Source organism: Ascaphus truei, chromosome 8, assembly GCF_040206685.1.
Source record: "Ascaphus truei isolate aAscTru1 chromosome 8, aAscTru1.hap1, whole genome shotgun sequence".
Classification (NCBI taxonomy): Eukaryota; Metazoa; Chordata; class Amphibia; order Anura; family Ascaphidae; genus Ascaphus; species Ascaphus truei.
In genome coordinates this window covers 10,167,360-10,184,650 of record NC_134490.1, presented here as the reverse complement: position 1 = coordinate 10,184,650, position 17,291 = coordinate 10,167,360, and the positions used below count along the sequence as shown (strand labels likewise).

At 42.2% G+C, this 17,291-nt stretch overlaps 1 protein-coding gene across 5 annotated transcripts in view; it reads left to right on the top strand.

The window, feature by feature from the left end:
* The first annotated feature begins 466 nt into the window (after positions 1-466).
* LOC142501117 (shieldin complex subunit 2-like) overlaps positions 467-17,291 on the top strand; it is a 60,270-nt gene continuing 43,445 nt past the window's right edge. For 2 of the 5 annotated variants that reach the window (XM_075610501.1, XM_075610500.1), the window contains exon 1: positions 468-670. The gene's annotated coding sequence lies outside the window, so the exon portion shown is untranslated. Of the gene's footprint in view, positions 671-2,813; positions 2,865-15,367; positions 15,740-17,291 lie in introns of those variants that run through there. The other 3 variants (XM_075610504.1, XM_075610502.1, XM_075610503.1) reach the window with 3 other exon arrangements.

Here is a 17,291-nt window from a genome sequence, read left to right as displayed (position 1 = left end):
TTCCACCTCTCTCCGCTCCCCCCCCTTCCACCTCTCTCCGCTTCCCCCCGTTCCACCTCTCTCCGCTTCCCCCGCTTCCACCTCTCTCCGCTTCCCCCTCTCTCCGCTTCCCCCCCTTCCACCTCTCTCCGCTTCCCCCCCTTCCACCTCTCTCCACTTCCCCCCCTTCCACCTATCTCCGCTCCCCCCCCCCCTTCCATATCTCTCCGCTCCCCCCCCTTCCACATCTCTCCGCTCCCCCCCCCTTCCACATCTCTCCGCTCCCCCCCCTTCCACATCTCTCCGCTCCCCCCCCCCCTTCCACATCTCTCCGCTCCCCCCCCCTTCCACATCTCTCCGCTCCCCCCCCCTTCCACATCTCTCCGCTCCCCCCCCCTTCCACATCTCTCCGCTCCCCCCCCCCCTTCCACATCTCTCCGCTCCCCCCCTTCCACATTTCTCCGCTCCCCCCCTTCCACCTCTCTCCGCTCCCCCCTTCCACCTCTCTCCGCTCCCCCCTTCCACCTCTCTCCGCTCAGCCTACACTGCCTCTCTCTCCCCATTGGTCAAAGCAGGGTCATGTGACTCTGCTCTGAGCTCAAAAGTTAAACTCCCTTGTCTCCCCAAGAACCAAGCTTGGGAGGGCGTATGTGCCGCGTGAGCGGGGACTTCAAGCTAAAGACTTGAAGAGGTAAGCGCGCTTCAAGCCATCAGGAACTCAGCCAAATTCTGTTGGCGAATTTGGATCCACAGCGGGTCGCTGGTTCCTTTGGCCCGCGGATTTCGGCTGATCAAGGTCAAATACGGCGATTCGTTCTTTGCGGATTTTTTTTATTATTATTGCAAATACACTCTGCTGATTCCGCAACCCAGGGACTGATTTGTAGATTCCCATCCGCGAATTTAGCAATCCGTTGGCGTATCCTTAAGAATTTAATTGCTGCTTTCACGATATCAATACTGAGGGGGTTATGTATTATAGCACCAGTCGTGCTTTAGTTTTTTTTTCTTCTGATAGCTTTGAAGCAGGGGGTCTCTGAAGCTGAACTGTGTTAATTTCAGCTCCCGGGACCCCTTGCTTCCTGAGATACCTCCGCAGGGCTTTGTGTGGTAAACACAATGGCAGCTTAAATGTCACACGAGCCAATAGGAAGCTGTGATGTCATCCTTTGCGGCTTCCTATTGGTCCGCGTGACCAGGGCCTATAAACCTACGGAGCTGCTACTGGCACCTTCTGCAGAGGTATTTCCCGGGAAGCAGGGGGTTCGCGGAGCTGACATTACCGTGGTTCAGCTCTGGAGACCCCCTGCTTCACATCTATTAAAAAAAAAACCATGTTCTGTTGCTTTAAGTAGAGTAATTTACTCCATCTTCACAAAGCAAACATTTGCACCAATTTACTCCTGTTCCATATGTTATTTCAGCTTCTTGCATCTATAAAGTTAACGCCACCACAGATCTAGCCACCACAGATCTAGCCGGCTGAATTGATGCAACCCTGCTCGATTATGTTGATGCGAACTTTGATACATCTCTGTTTTACATCTCCACATTTTACGTTTTGATACATCTCCATCTAACTTCTCCTCTAAGTGCTTCAGAACCACTCCCAAAACCACTAATTGATGCATGTAGAGCAAAACTGAAGCTAAGCACATTTATATGTTGAGGCAGGAGTGACACACAATCCAATGGTGCAATTATTTATTTATTTCTAAATATTTTACCAGGAAGTAATACATTGAGAGTTACCTCTCGTTTTCAAGTATGTCCTGGGCACAGAGTTAAGACAAATGGTTACAAATACAGTTACATAAGTGAACAGGGTATACATGATATACAAGACATTGCATGCACAATTTGCGACGTGTAGCAATGCTTCCATTGCAACCCTAGATATATATCCCTTGGGCTATCCAACCTGTGGGCCTCATGGTATGCAACACAATGGTTGCTTGGATTATTGCATCCAATTTGTAGTAATTACTTTTCCCTCACGGAGCATGTGAAACAGGAGATGTTGACAGTAGCTCAAATCCTGCCCCAAGATCGGGAAGCGCAGCTAGTCACCCAAAATGAAAACAAAAATAGACACACAATAATGTAATATGTTGCCACAAAGGGTAAGGGACTTCAGGGTCAATCGATGATACTAATGAGATACTCCCAACTTTATAAAGCGTATATCCCAATCTGTAGCAATAGCGGCAGTGATCCGTGTGCCAGGCGCTTTATAAAGTTGGGAATATGTGAGTACTGTAGTATCATCGATTGACTCTGAAGTCCCCCCATATACATACATATAAATATAATGCACATATACACTGTGTGTGTGTGTGTGTGTGTGTTTAAACATACATGCATATACATAACACAGATATATACATGTCTGCACACTAGCACTTTCCATTCCCCCCCTCACCCCCCCCCCCCCCCCGACTGTCTAGGCCGCTTTTGCATTTCAATAGAAAAACCTTTTATGTCTCTACTGTTAATTTTCACACTAGGTTTCCTGTTTCTACCTCATCTTCCCACTTCCTCTGATCATCCACTGCAACCAGATATCCCTCTTACAAACATTGCATATAATATGTTGTTACTGTATTCCTGCCACACCCGATGAAGGACCCTGAGAGGTTGGAAAGCTTTGATAAAGGACACTTTGTCCGAAACGCGTCAGAGTGTTTGTCCCCGTTACCATGTCACTTCGATAAAATACTTTTAACCCTTACACTGCTGGTCCCCTACTCTACTTGCTGTGCACCGCTGCATCCTAGGATTCTTTTCACTGCATATAATATGTTGTTACTGTATTCCTGCCACACCCGATGAAGGACCCTGAGAGGTTGGAAAGCTTGTAACATATCGTGTTGGTCCAGTAAAAGGTATCATACCCCCACTCCCTCTCCCTCCATTGTTACTACATGGAAGAAAGGACCAACACGGCTCCCCCACCCTTCTTTGCTTACAAATTACAAAATGTCCCATCACAATTGAGTACATCTCTATTTTGTGGTGTATTCTTCCTTTTAGTATGAGTCCATAGCAATATTTGTCATTATGCGTTTTGTAGTAAAATTTTACTGGCCTTCATTTGCAAAGAAATGAAGCGGAAAGAGTAACAGACTGATATTTATTCACCCAACATTTCGGTCCAACACAGAAGGCCTTTCACAAGGTCAACCTCGAAAAAGGGATGTGTTGGATTGACACATTGGATGAATAAATACTCACCACGTAATCACAATTTTGGAGAGCTACTCTTTTCGCTTACTTTCTATGGGATTTCCCCATTGAGTATCTTGCATTTGTGAGTACACGTATTCTTCTATATATTTTGGATTAACTTAAAGTACTTCAGTATTAGGTGATACTTTTTTTTAATTTAAACTAACAATTGATAATATAAGACCAGCTTTCAAGCGTTCTCCTCTCTTCCTCAGTTCAGCAATTCTGATTTACAAAGATTTCATGAATTAAACACAGATGTAAAAAAAAAAAAACAAGATAGTCTAAGGCAGATTAGTAGGAAAGGAATGGCGGAGAGAAGGGTAAATAAACAGGCAGGGTGTAGTAAATGGATGAAAGGGATAGTGAGAAATAGGACCATACATCTTATCAGCAGTGTGAAGGGGGTGAGGTGCAGATAAGCAGCACTTACCACCTGAGATCTGACTCCAAAAGACTGTCTACAGTCCCAAGGTAAAACAAACAATCCTGTCGCACCTCTTACCATGCACCTCACAATTGGAACCAGCTACCAGAAGCTCTCAAAACCGCCACCGGGCTAAATTATTTGAAGACTTCAGCTGTCTCACATTGTAATCTTGTCTCTAACTGTTAATTGTCTGTTCATTATGCCCATAACACATATTGTCCCTAACTGTCCATGAAATGTCTGAATATAATGTGTAACAATGTATTGTCATTATGAGTCTGTGCCAAGGACATACTTGCAAACAAGAGGTAACTCTAAATGTATTATTTCCTAGTAAAATATTTTATAAATAAATAATTTGTCAAATTAACAGAGAAGCAGCGAAAAACATTACAAAAAAATATGATGGTGTGTAAAAACCCCATATCAGCAGTATGTCCTCTTGCTTTAGTGTCAAAGAGCATTATCATTATGAGTTCAAACGTTTTGCGTTCTTGATGCTTTTAAACATTCCTTTGAGGATTTTGATTTTTAAATCATTTATGGAATTATCTGGCTATGAGAAGTGGTGTCCCACTGGAGTGCAGTGTCTTCCTTCTTCATGGTGTGTTATTGTGTGTCCGTGTACGTTCATTCTGATTTGACTTTTTGGCTGGTGTCCCCAATGTAGCATCCTTTGGTTACATTTGCTGTGTGGCAGTTAAATTAAATGCCGGAGGACCGCGCGAGGCCTCTATAATACACTTACCTTCCAGCAATGTGTCGTCCTGGTACCCCGGAATCAAATGACGACGCGGGGTCACTTGACATCGCGGTACCATGGCGACGTGACGTCACGTGACCCCGCGCATCATTTGATGTCGGGGTCCAGCCGGGGGGGGGGGGGGGGGGCGATGCGAGGTGCCAAGGGAGAGCAGGCAGGGGTGCGCACGGGGAAAAGTTTACGTACCCCTGATATATACCACATTATTGGCCTGCCTGTTTATTTACTATTCTCTCTGCCATTTATTTCCTACTCTTCTGCCTTTGATTATCTTGTTGTTTTTTTTTTTACTTCTGTGTTAAACTCATGGAATTTTTAATAAATCAGTATTGGGACCTGAGGGAGAGACGCGAACACTCAAAAGCTTGTCTTATAATATCAATGGATAGTCCAACTAAAAAAAGGTATCACCTAATATTGAAGTACTCATTTACTCTGCACTATCACAACTGGACTAACACGGCTATTTCTACTTCATCCATGATGGACTACCTTTGCAAAGCTAATACATGTGTCTTCATGTCTGAAATAGCTGTTAAATATAGAATTCACAAGCTGTCACAAATAATAAAAGTGAGCAAAACAAATGAGGGTGTTCGCTTCTTTGGAAATAGGTTTAAGCGGTTCATATAGAGGTCGCTCAGGCAGGGCTGTTGCACGGTATGGAAATCCTACACATTAGTTGTTATACAAGTTGGATTCCTGAAGCCAAACCAGTTCAGACAAGGGGATGCACTATTGTTTGCACTGTGTTTCTAAGACTAACTGTGTGTTTTGAGGGTGTGTGGACTAGAAGAATCCCATCACACAGTGATGTACTGTAGTACAGATGAGAATTGCAGCGTTATGGGACTGGTTCCTTTTAATGAGGGATTTCCCCTTCACCAGGCTGCTTTGCTTGCAGGAGCATCAGCCGGGAGGGAGTAGAGGGGGTGTAACAGTCGTGTGATTCCCATACTACCAATTGGACCTCGGTGTTGAGCTCATTAAGGAGAGGAAGAGGGGGCAGTAGTAGGCGCAGATGTTGCAATCAGCTGTCTTTGCAATACAGAAGCACTATAAAGGGGGAGGGGGAATATAGGTTCGGTCCCAGGTATTCAGTACAAAATATATTGTTTACACATTTTCTAATCCTATTCACACACTAGTGTAACATTATTTGACAGTTTTTAATTAAGGTAAAATATCAATTAAATTGTTTCTGATTACTTCTAAAACTTTCTCCTATTGTACAACAGTGGAACAGTTTGTTTTAAATGATGAAGAATGTAGCTCAGGCTACATATTAAAGCGGCAATCCAATAAGTGTGTTATAATTTAAGCAGGGGGTCTCTGGAGCTGAACCCCGTTGATTTCAGCTTTGGGGACCCCATGCTTCCGGAGATAGTTACCTGCAAAGTTGGTGTCGGTAGCCTCTCTCCTTGACTAAAAGGGTTCACAATATGTCTGCTCTTCAAAGATTTCCAGCCCTATGGACCAATAGGAAGCCATGACGTCATCAATGCAGCTTCCTATTGGCCCATATGACGCGGGACCTTTAAACTTTAAAGCTCTGTTTGCTGAGCCAGAGCAGCTAACAGCACCTACTTCGGAGGTAAGTATCTCCGGAAGCATGGGGTCCCGGAGTTGAAATGAGTGGGGTTCAGTTCCCTGCTTGAATCTTATGTTAAAATAAAACTTCAAAAAATTCACTGGCTTGGATTGCTCCTTTAAGAAAAAGACTTGTTTTTTAAGTCCCTTCCAGTGATTTCCTCTTTTTGGGGATGCCTGGAACCAGAGAGTCTTCAAGTCTAGGGCTGTAGTAAAGCAGAAACTCTCTTGGTTCTGGGGGAGAAAGTTTATTGTTTAAGAAAAGTGCTCTTTTCCGGAATAGTGTCCCGCCATCTCCCTGCCGCTTAGCCAGTTAGAAATAGTGACCAGGCTCATGGGTAGCTTCCTATTCGGCTATTCTAAGCACCCAAAAATACAGATACCTAGGTGGGGATTATTTCCATAAAAACAAACAGGATTTGGCAGAGGAGATTGTGCCTTTTTAAATATCTTTAGAAAAGTGTATAGTGTGTAGTAGTTTTTTGGAAGACCACTTGATTGTCTCTGCCTGTGTTTGCTTAGCTTGTATAATCATATTATGTGCCTTGTCTCCTAGGGCAGTGGTTCCCAAACTTTTGTACATCCTGCACCCCTTGCTGGAAAATATTTGTTCCGCGATCCCCTAATTATGAAATCTTATCGTCAACTCATTAGACTTTTGCTAAGAAAACCGTTTGACTGATCCTAGGCAGTATAGTGTCCTGAGCTTGTGGGAGGACACACAAGCTTAACGAGAGCCAACCCGCCCCCCGGTGTGTGCAGGCAGCATGGATTGTATAGCTGTCAATCACTGCAGGAACTTCCGAAGTCATGCCCCACAATGCCTTGGCACTGTGGATGCAAAGCATTGTGGGGAGAGACTTTAGAACCTCCTGCTGGAGTTGATAGCTATAGGTGCTGTTTTGGGCCCTAATAAGTTCGCAGTCCCCCCCAATGCTCAGGAACACACTATACTGCCTGTGATTTGCCATTACATATTTATTTTTGGAGACCCCTCCCATTTGAATCCTATTCTTCATGCAGTACCTTCCTTATCAGCATTTACCCTCTGCTCTGCCTATCTGACTCCTTTGCAGCAAAGGAAGTTGTAATTTGGAGAGCCTGGAATCATTAAGCATCGATGCAGAGTATCTCTCCTCGATCCGGCGTTAGCTGCCATTGACTTGAAGGGGATAGCCCACTTTGGCCCATAGAAGGGAGGAGACTAATTGGGAAAAAGATTAATCACGTGACAATATTTATCATATGTACATGACAAAAGGGGTGTGTGTGTGTGTGTGTGTGTGTACATATATTTATAGAGACACACACACGTACACACGTACACACGTACACACGTACGTAGCGGGGCAGCTTCCCCGGGTGCAGAGGGTTAGGGGGTGCGGAAGGGTGTGCGTGTGGTCATAGTAGAGTGGAGAGCGGCAGAGGGAGCGTGATGCTCGGCGGAAGCCGCAGAGGGGGGAGGTATGCGATGGCAGAGGGTGGGGTGCGGTGTGAGAGGAGGGTGGGCGGCGTTTGCATTGCTTTGCAATGTGTTGCAGAACACACTGGCAGCTATTCATAAGGGACTATTGTTTATCTCCTTAATCTGAGTGTATATGATATAGTATATTATTATATGTTGTAAAACAATCAATGTTTTGCCTTTAATCTTTTATGACTGTATTAGTGTTTCATATTTTGCCCTTATATTCAGTTTTGATTGTGTGAAGAACAGTAAGTCTTTAATGATATCTATGTTTGCAACAGTTTTTACAAGAAATTAGCTGTTTTCTTAATATTGCTGTAGAAAGCAAACAATGGTAAACTTACTGATTTGTACTCTTTAACTGTGTTACTTATGCACATACAGATGTAGCAACACTTTCTGTTTTTAAGCACGGGGGCAAGCCACGGCAGCTAACCGCCCAGGGGCTGTAGGATTATTGCAACGGGGGGGTCTGATCCGGAAGCATGGACCCCCGCAGCATGACCGCAAAATCACTATCTGCAGAGACGCGGCTTTAAGCTTTTTGAAACCACAACTCCGGAGACAGTAATTCTTGCTACATCTGTAGTCCGTGGTACTTAGTTTTATGCTAAAATCCAGTTGGAAGTATACTTGGGTATACTCGTACTATATGTTGTCACTTTGTATGTTGCGCTGGGCCTTTCTGATTTTGTTTATACATGGGTATATTTGCCAATCTAAATTTGCTAGCTCAATTCATTTGTTTGTCTGTCCACGGAGAGGAAATGTTCAACTGACAACTATTGTGTTTCTCGCCCCCCAAGTAATAGATCTATATATATATATATATATATATATATATATCTATCTCAAACACACAAAGAAGTATGTTGCTCCCACTATATGTAAGTGGTTAAACCAGACCCTAAATAACACTGACTAATTAGGTATAAAAAATAAACCCAAAGAGTCAGAAATAATAAGGATAAACTGCTGGTGCTGGGGGATAAATACTAATATAAAACACACAGAAAAAAGGACTAAGACAATCCCCTAAAATAGCACTCTAAAATATACCACAAAAATAATTAAATAGAATACAGCAAAAAGACCCGGATGTTCTGTCAAAGCAGAAAACGAACAAGATTTTATTAATAGAGCAGCAAGAAACACTAACTTAAAAACATAAACATACTAATGGCAGCTAAAAATATACTGGCAGTCACTCTCTAATATTAAATGCTGATAAATGAACCAATAACTGAAGTGTGTCTAAATAATAATAAATATAATATAAATTGACACAAGAATGCTAAGTGGAACAAAGAAAAAACCCTTAAAGAAAAAAAAAAACCTCGCTATAAAATATAAAGTGTAACTAAAGGCATAAGGAAAAGTATGACATTAATAACCCTATATACACAAAGGTGTATACAAGCAAAAATATAACTTTAACCAAGGGAAAAACACAGGGGAGAAAAAGTAATGACCAAATTCATACCCTGGTCAGCAAATACAAAGAATGATTAATAATCAAGCAGCATGGATGCATACAGTGTCTATGGTCATAGCACATAGGCAAACACAATCATGGCTTTACAAAGTTGCAAAGTGCCAGTGCTAGAGGATAGTTTGAACACGAGTGCAGATCCCACAAGGACCAATGACACCGGCAGCAAGAGAAATAATACTCAGCTGTCGCAAGATAGCAGGAAGGGTCTGTCACTGATAAGCTCCAATGTGTGCTCCTAATAAATCGGAAAGATCCATAGACACACAGCAACATGCAGTAGGAGTCACGCCAAGAGAATCATATGTAGCTGCCAATAGCGGACGTCCCAAAGTTGTGGGATCTGCACTCATGTGTGTTCAAACTATCCTCTAGCACTGGCACTTTGCAACTTTGAAAAGCCATGATTGTGTTTGCCTATGTGCTATGACCATAGACACTGTATGCATCCATGCTGCTTGATTATTAATCATTCTTTGTATTTGCTGACCAGGGTATGAGTTTTTCTCCCCTGTGTTTTTCCCTTGGTTAAAGTTATATTGTTGCTTGTATACACCTTTGTGTATATAGGGTTATTAATGTCATACTTTTCCTTATGCCTTTAGTTACACTTTATATTTTGTAGCGAGGTTTTTTTTTTTCTTTAAGGGTTTTTTCTTTGTTCCACTTAGCTCTCTTGTGTCAATTTATATTATATTTATTATTATTTAGACACACTTCAGTTATTGGTTCATTTATCAGCATTTAATATTAGAGAGTGACTGCCAGTATATTTTTAGCTGCCATTAGTATGTTTATGATTTTTAAGTTAGTGTTTCTTGCTGCTCTATTAATAAAATCTTGTTCGTTTTCTGCTTTGACAGAGCATCCGGGTCTTTTTGCTGTATTCTATTTAATTATTTTTGTGGTATATTTTAGAGTGCTATCTAAGGGGATTGTCTTAGTCCTTTTTTCTGTGTGTTTTTATATATATATATATATATATATATATATATATATATATAATGTGTAACGGGTGTTCCCTATGAATACCGCCGCTACTACCTGCTGTGCAACCTGTGTGGCTCTCAGGAGCCTAAGCCTCCGCTTGGGGAACCTGGGGTACATACATATCATACATCTCTAGGTGCAACGCCTCCACCTGGGAGGGATCCCAACGGAGTGGGAGGAGGCCCTCACAGGAAACAACCACACAACGCGAACGAATATAAAACAGGACTGGCTTTACTACATGGGAACACATATATCACTCAATAACATCATAACATCATAACCTCCCACAATGTGACCCCACACTGTGTCCAGTAACCCCCACCCAAATGTCTCGTGCTCCCAAAGTCAAATACCACTGTACATGTGTATGTGTGACTGCGCAGCCACTATGTTTGGTGATAGGCCTGGTTGGTGCACGTGAGTTGCAGGTTACCTGCCCGGGCTCCAGCCACGGGTACCGCGATATAAATCCGCACGATCCGACGTGGTCCTCCACACCGCATGTGTTGAAAGTCCAGCGCGAACAATGTCACTCTTAGTCGCAGGGTCTTTGGTGGTGTTCTGAGCCCAGAACCCACCTCACAGGGCCGCACGGCTTCAACACTGTGTCCCTGACTATTTAACCAATAAAGGGGGCAGTGTCCCTATCTAGGGCCTGTCCCTAAGCTCCACAAGCTGATAGGTGACTCAGGACCTAACTGGGACCTTGGGGGCTGCTGGCCTAATGCAGAGGGTCACTGACCCCTGCATCCACCTCTTACCTCTAGCTGGTCCGGATCCTGAGTGCCTGCGTGCTGCCAAAACCCCGCGAAATGTATCTAACTGGGAGCAGGGGAATCCGGCCTTCCGATTGGCTCCCTGGCGTCATGTGTCTCTGCCCCTGTGCACCCTGGGGGCTGGCAGACTCATCTCGCGCATGCGCGAGCTATCCTGGGGCCTCCCGCGCTGTGTTCTACCACTGCGCATGCGCAACAGCCCTAACATGGCGGCGCCCTGCTTCCCGAGCCGCCGGGCCGGTGGCAACGCGATCGCGTCCTTAGCGACGGCCCGATCGCGTCCCCGGCAACCGGCCTGCTCGCCGCTCGCGTCCCTAGCTACCAGGGATCGATCTCTCTCTCTGCGCGCCGGCCCCCCCTCACTCCCTCGCACACAGCGTCTGGCGAGAAGGGAGGAGGGGGTCAGCCATGACAGGGGGGACCTGGCTACATCTATAAAATGATTTTGTGGGGATGGTTAAATAAAGTGATCAACCAGGTCACTTGGGTTATTTAAGTCAGGACCACTAGCTTGTCGCATCTCCCCAGATATATACATACATCTGCCGTGTGGTTACTGCTTTTACCTGCAGTTAGTTTTCCAGTCTCTGTGCAATTACTTATTACAAATCGACATCCAATGAGCACGCGTTGGAAGTGGTTGCTAGATTTCAAGAGCAGATTTAATGGCCCCTTCTCGTTTGCAGCCTAGGCGATGGGCATTAGATACAGATGTTGCCAGACTGTTTGCGCTGCCCGTGACAACACATTTTAACCTTTTACCTGCTGGCCATGCACAAATACAGATACATAACTTACTGAAACAATGTATGCGGCACCTTTTATTCATTTTTAGTACTCATGTCATATAATAATTAAACATCTTATTAGACTGAAACAAATTGACATGTACAGTATACAAAGCCATGACAGAGCTCTTAAAGCTGCAGTCCAAGCAATATCCTCAGTGTGTTTTTTTTGTTTTGTTTTTTTGTTTGTTTTTTAATAAGTCAGTTCTGTGCTATGAGAAAATACTTGTAGCATTTTTTTAATAACAAAAAAAACTATTCTGAATGACAATTTTTATGTATTATATTGTAACAAGAATTTTTTGTTTCTATAGCAACCATTTACAAAATCACATCCCCTTCCTCTTCTGAAACAGACTCTGGCACACCTCTTTTTGAGCCCTGCCCTCTCTCTAGCAGTGCACCAATTGTATCTAGTAACTGCCTGGTTATTAGGTTTTGCAAAATCACACACTGGTCACATGATCTTCCCCACATAACTTTGCATTTTTTGCTCCTCTCCTACTGCACTGACAGACATTGTACCCAGTGAACCCCGAGCCGGATCAATCCACAATTTAGCTAATTACTTATCATTGTGTGGATTGTATTGATGCACATATTGAAGGGGTGAAAAAATAAAATAAAAGAAACAGCAGCTTGGACGGCTGCGTTAAGGGACTGTGTGTATAATTGCAAAAAGAAAATTACTTTCTCCACTAGGTTTTGCCACTGGTTTGTTTTGTCAATGAAAGGATTATTTTAATTTCTTTGTTGCCACATACTGCTTAAATGTAATAATTTATTCTTACAACATCTCTAGGTACAGAAACAAATTCTATGGTTATAAAATCAGGAGGTATATTTTTTTATAGCTTGTCACAAAAGTGACACCTTTCTGGACAAAATATAGTTAAATGCTTCAATGTTAGTATTCTTATGAATAATGTTGTCACTTTGGATGTAGCATTGGGTATCTTTGTCTTTTGTTGTATACATTTGGCCACGCTCAGTAGCACTCATTTTGACACACACACACACACACACACACACACACACACACACACACACACACACACACACACACACACACACACACACACACACACACACACACAATGTGGTGGATTTGGGGGTTTCCGCTTGCTGGGATTGTGTTATCATTAATTCACATTTCCAACTGGTATCAGTTGGTTTGGAGGTTGGTGGGCCCCCTTCCCTGGGCTTAAGCTCACCCCACCCCACTTTTTAAGTAGCAGGTTATTCCATGTTCCTGTGCAGGACAGGTCCACTGTGGTCATTCTCCCTCCACTGCAGAAGTAAATGAGAACTTTCACAGGTGGTGTTAGGACCTGCATAGTGGTCATACTTCACACAAAAATATGTTCCAGCAAAATGTGTCTGATAATGTAAATACTGTCTCTAGAACGTCCATTCAGTGCCCAATGCATCACTTATTAAATATTTTAAAGCAGCAGTTCAAGCAATATCCTACATGGGTGTTTTGTTTTTAATAAATCAGTTCTGTACTATGAGAAAATACTTATAGTATTTAAACATTTTAATAAATTGTTTTAAATACATTTTTAATGTTTCTAATGTAGGAAGCATTTCCAAAGTGACCGCCCCCTTCCCCTTCTGATAGGCTCTGGCTCTTGAGACCCACCCTCTCCCTAGCAGTGGACCAATTGTATCTAGTAACTGCCTAGTCAATCATATTCCAGGAACTACATTGCCCAAAATACTGTGCAATAACTGAATTATATATATATATAAAAATACAGGGCTTAGATTACAGAAAAATGATTACAAGAGCATACATTTTCAGCAAATGCAGAACAGTTTCTTAAAATAACAGGATAAAACTTAAAACAGTTATACAGTTACCGAATACGTTACCATGTCAAAGGTTTCCCCCCAAAGAGGTCACCGGCAAAGAAATATGAAAATTGACGTGTGGCGTCCAAAACACACCTCTGTTGAATTCTGAATTCATAACTCCAGCAAGCCCTAGATACCATTCTTTTCCCATTGATACAACATATGCCCACCCCTGTCATAAATCAGCTGCTAGGCTGGCGGTTTTACGACAGCTGGAAAAAAACAACTCTATTGACGTTTAAAATGTTTTGCCTCAATATATAAACGCGCTCATATCTTTCTTTCTCTGATACGTAGACAGACGTGAGTCATATCAAAAGATTCAGGCGATTTTGACGAATGTAACGAAACTATGACAGACTTTGTACTAAATTTGAGTGATAAACCGCTATCTGTCCCTGGCTACCTTCTAGACCTGACGGGTATACAGGTGATTATATATATATATATATATATATATATATATATATATATATATATATATATATATATATAATCACACAGATCCTTTTGCATTCGAGGCTTAAAGATGTATAAATGGTAACCTCAGTGTGAATTATAGTTACGGAAATAGAGTTTTGTATGATGAATGTCTGGTTCATAATAATATAAAAAATAATAATATAACAAATAGATAATAACAATAATAGTAATAGTCATTGCAATTAATTAATGTTATAATAACTTAATCTTGTCTAAGTCGGGGCAGCCCGACCTAAAAGGGAGAATGTATACACTGTATCCGTGTAATTGCTTCCCGTACAAAGGATCCAGCCATCTTAAACATTTAAATATAAATAAAATATTAAATATAAAATAAATATATTTTTAAGTATACTTGTCCGCCACATTTGACCTATTAAATATGTCACTGTCCTCAGTTCCCTTTTTGTTCTAGGGGTTCCTGCTCCTTTACAGTGCAGATATCAAAGCTTGTTATTGACTTTGTCCGAACATCATCTAGCTCTCGTTCTGCTGTGTAAATGTTTATTTACGCAGACATGTAGCAGCCGGATCAGCTTCTAAATTGTTAGTGTTTGTGACAAATGAAAGGAAAAAATTCTGCTGTGGCATATTGGTTCTTGTACTAGGAAAAAAAGAAATGTATGCGTTACACAGCATTGGAACCTGCATTTGATGAGCTTGTATCTGACACTGTGGCCCATGTGCTAAGACGCAGGCTTCCACATATCGAAGAAGACTTCATTCCCATTTCTTTGAATGGGGCTAAACTCTTATGTAGCTCAAGGAAGACGGATTCATAGCTTCTTTAATGGAGCAATCCATGCGTTTTTTTTGTAATCTTTTATTTTTTATTTTTTAATATAGGTTTAACACATGGGGTCTCTGGAACTGAACCCTGTTAATTCCAGCTCCGGGGGGGGACCCCTGCTTCCAGAGATACTTACCTCCGACGGGTGTGCCGATATCGCTGCAGTTTAAAGCTCTCTCGTCACATGGGCCAATAGGAAGCCACACCGGGTAATGTCACGGTTTCCTATTGGCCCACAGGGCCCGGGAACTTTAAAAAGCAGCCATAACATGAATTCTGAAGTGGCTACCGGCAATCGGTTACGGAGGTAAGTTCCTCCCAAAGCACAGGTCTCCGGAGCTGAAATTAATGCTTCAATCCTATATTTAAAAATTAAAGGGGGTAAAAAAAACGGCTTGGATTGCCTCTTTAATAGAGGTCTATATCTGCTCAATAAATGGTTTTACCACCGCAAAACTCGTGGTTCAGCAGATAGAATTTTGCAATTACCTGGCACATTTATGGAATGCAAAAATGGCGCCCAGCAACATCATGCCATGAAGGGAATATTGTGTGGTACACCGTTTTCCCCTCATTTATTGGCTGCTGTGTCTGGTGCCCATTATTATTAGGTGGGGAGATTGCACCATTAATGTTACAGTGTTGTCACAAAACAATACAACAAAAAAATAGGGTGAAATGCAGATAAATGCTACAAAACATATCTTCATTAAGACAGGGAGCTCTTGTTCTGAATTACTAGCATTCATTCATCGTTCTTGGTACCATGCTGCTGGTTTATTGAAAACTGGAATGCATATGCAGACTTTCAATAGTGGGTTGTTTTGCTCTTCCAAGGAAACTGATCTCACACTCCGTCCGTGTTTCTCAGATTTTCCCCATACTTTCTCATTCACTGCCTAGCTGATCTCACAAGCTACGTCTCTACACCCTTCCTGTTGGTTCTTCCTCTCTTCCTCCCCATTCCTCTCTTCTTACTCTTGCGGATTCATTCGCCCTTCCCCCACTGGCTTTTGCATCTGGTCTCAGCTGCTGCCTCACTGTCTTATGTATTAAAAACAGCACAGATGGCCCGCATGAATGTGGCATACAGTTTTACGTAAGTAACTACTTAGGGCAAAGTGTAGAAAAGGAGTGTGATATAGGTGCTTCGCAGGGTTATCTTCTTACTCTCAAATTGGAGAGTTGATACATGTATCTGCAAACTCAGCTGGTCCTATCCAGTGCCGTTTTTAAAAATTGGTGCAGTATTCCTGTTACTCAAAACTTTGCACATGTGTGTTCTGCAATTTACGGTTTCCACACCCACCCATTTTACAATACCTTGTTGTTATAATTATTGTTTAATTCAAAGGTAGCAATAGATTATGTTGCAAATTACAGTGTACCAAATAAGTAAACACGGGAAGGATGTTGATCCAGGGAGTAATCTGATTGCCAATTATTTGGAGTCAGGAAGGAATTTATTTTTCCCCTTATGAGATATCATTAGATGATTCATCACTGGGGGTTTTGTTTGCCTTACTCTGGATCAACATACTGTAAATACAAATATAGGATAAAGTATCTGTCATCTAAATTTAGAAAAGGTTGCACTTGATGGACATGTATTTTTTCAACTTCCTCTACCATTTAACTATGTCTTGATCACTAATTCTCATACAGGTATAGCTTGTTAGCAACTCTCACTGAATTGCTAATGAACTATTTTTTATTCTATGCAGGAATATTTACTAGTGATACATAAAATAAAAATGTGTGTATGTTATGTACACCTAAGGACAGCATGGGCTGTATAGCAGATCAAACTTCTATAACTTCATTGAAGAGCTAAGTTAACAATGTTTAACTATAAAAGAAAGAGCATTACATGTCATAATATGATACTGTTCAGAGTCTGAAAGATTTACAGAATGCCTTATATTTTACACAGATGTACCTTCTACCCTGCAATCTGGAACCAGCACAACTTTCCTGTTGTAGTGTAGATCAGGGGTGCGCAATCTGAGGGGGGGGGCACAAAATTCTTCATGGGGGGGCGGCGGTTGCAGAGGTCCCACGCTCTTTCCCCAAGGCATTTAAATGAATACCTTACCTTATGTTCGGCGACACGTCAAATGACACCGCGGCGGCAACGTGACATCACGTGACGCCGAAGACAAGGTAAGGAGGGGGCATGAGCAGGGGGGAGCGCAGGCAGGGGGGTGCAGCGGGGAAAGTTTGCACTCACATGGTGTAGATACTTGTTATTTTCCTGCTTTTTTAATGGCCTATTTCCCAAATTCAGGCTTTTCTTCCTTTTCCTGTTTTACATTTAATACGTTATTCCCCAAGCCCCCCCCCTGTATTCTGTCTATGTTGCAGAGCATGGTGTCAATTGTTGGTGCTAAAACATATAGGTTTGCCTGGTATAAATGAGCATTGGAAAGCTCAGCCTCTAAACTAGCTTCTCAGGTTAGATGTAATATCCCCTGAAGGTGTGATGGCAGTCAGATAAGAGAGACTACAGGTTCACACGTTTGTAGGCACAGAATAATGGATATGACACTGCACACGCCTTCTCCTCTTTGTTTCCTAAATTAACTCTTTTGTTCCAATTCATTGTAGAATGACAGTGCCTTTGTTTAAAAGACTACTTTAAATTCTGTGCT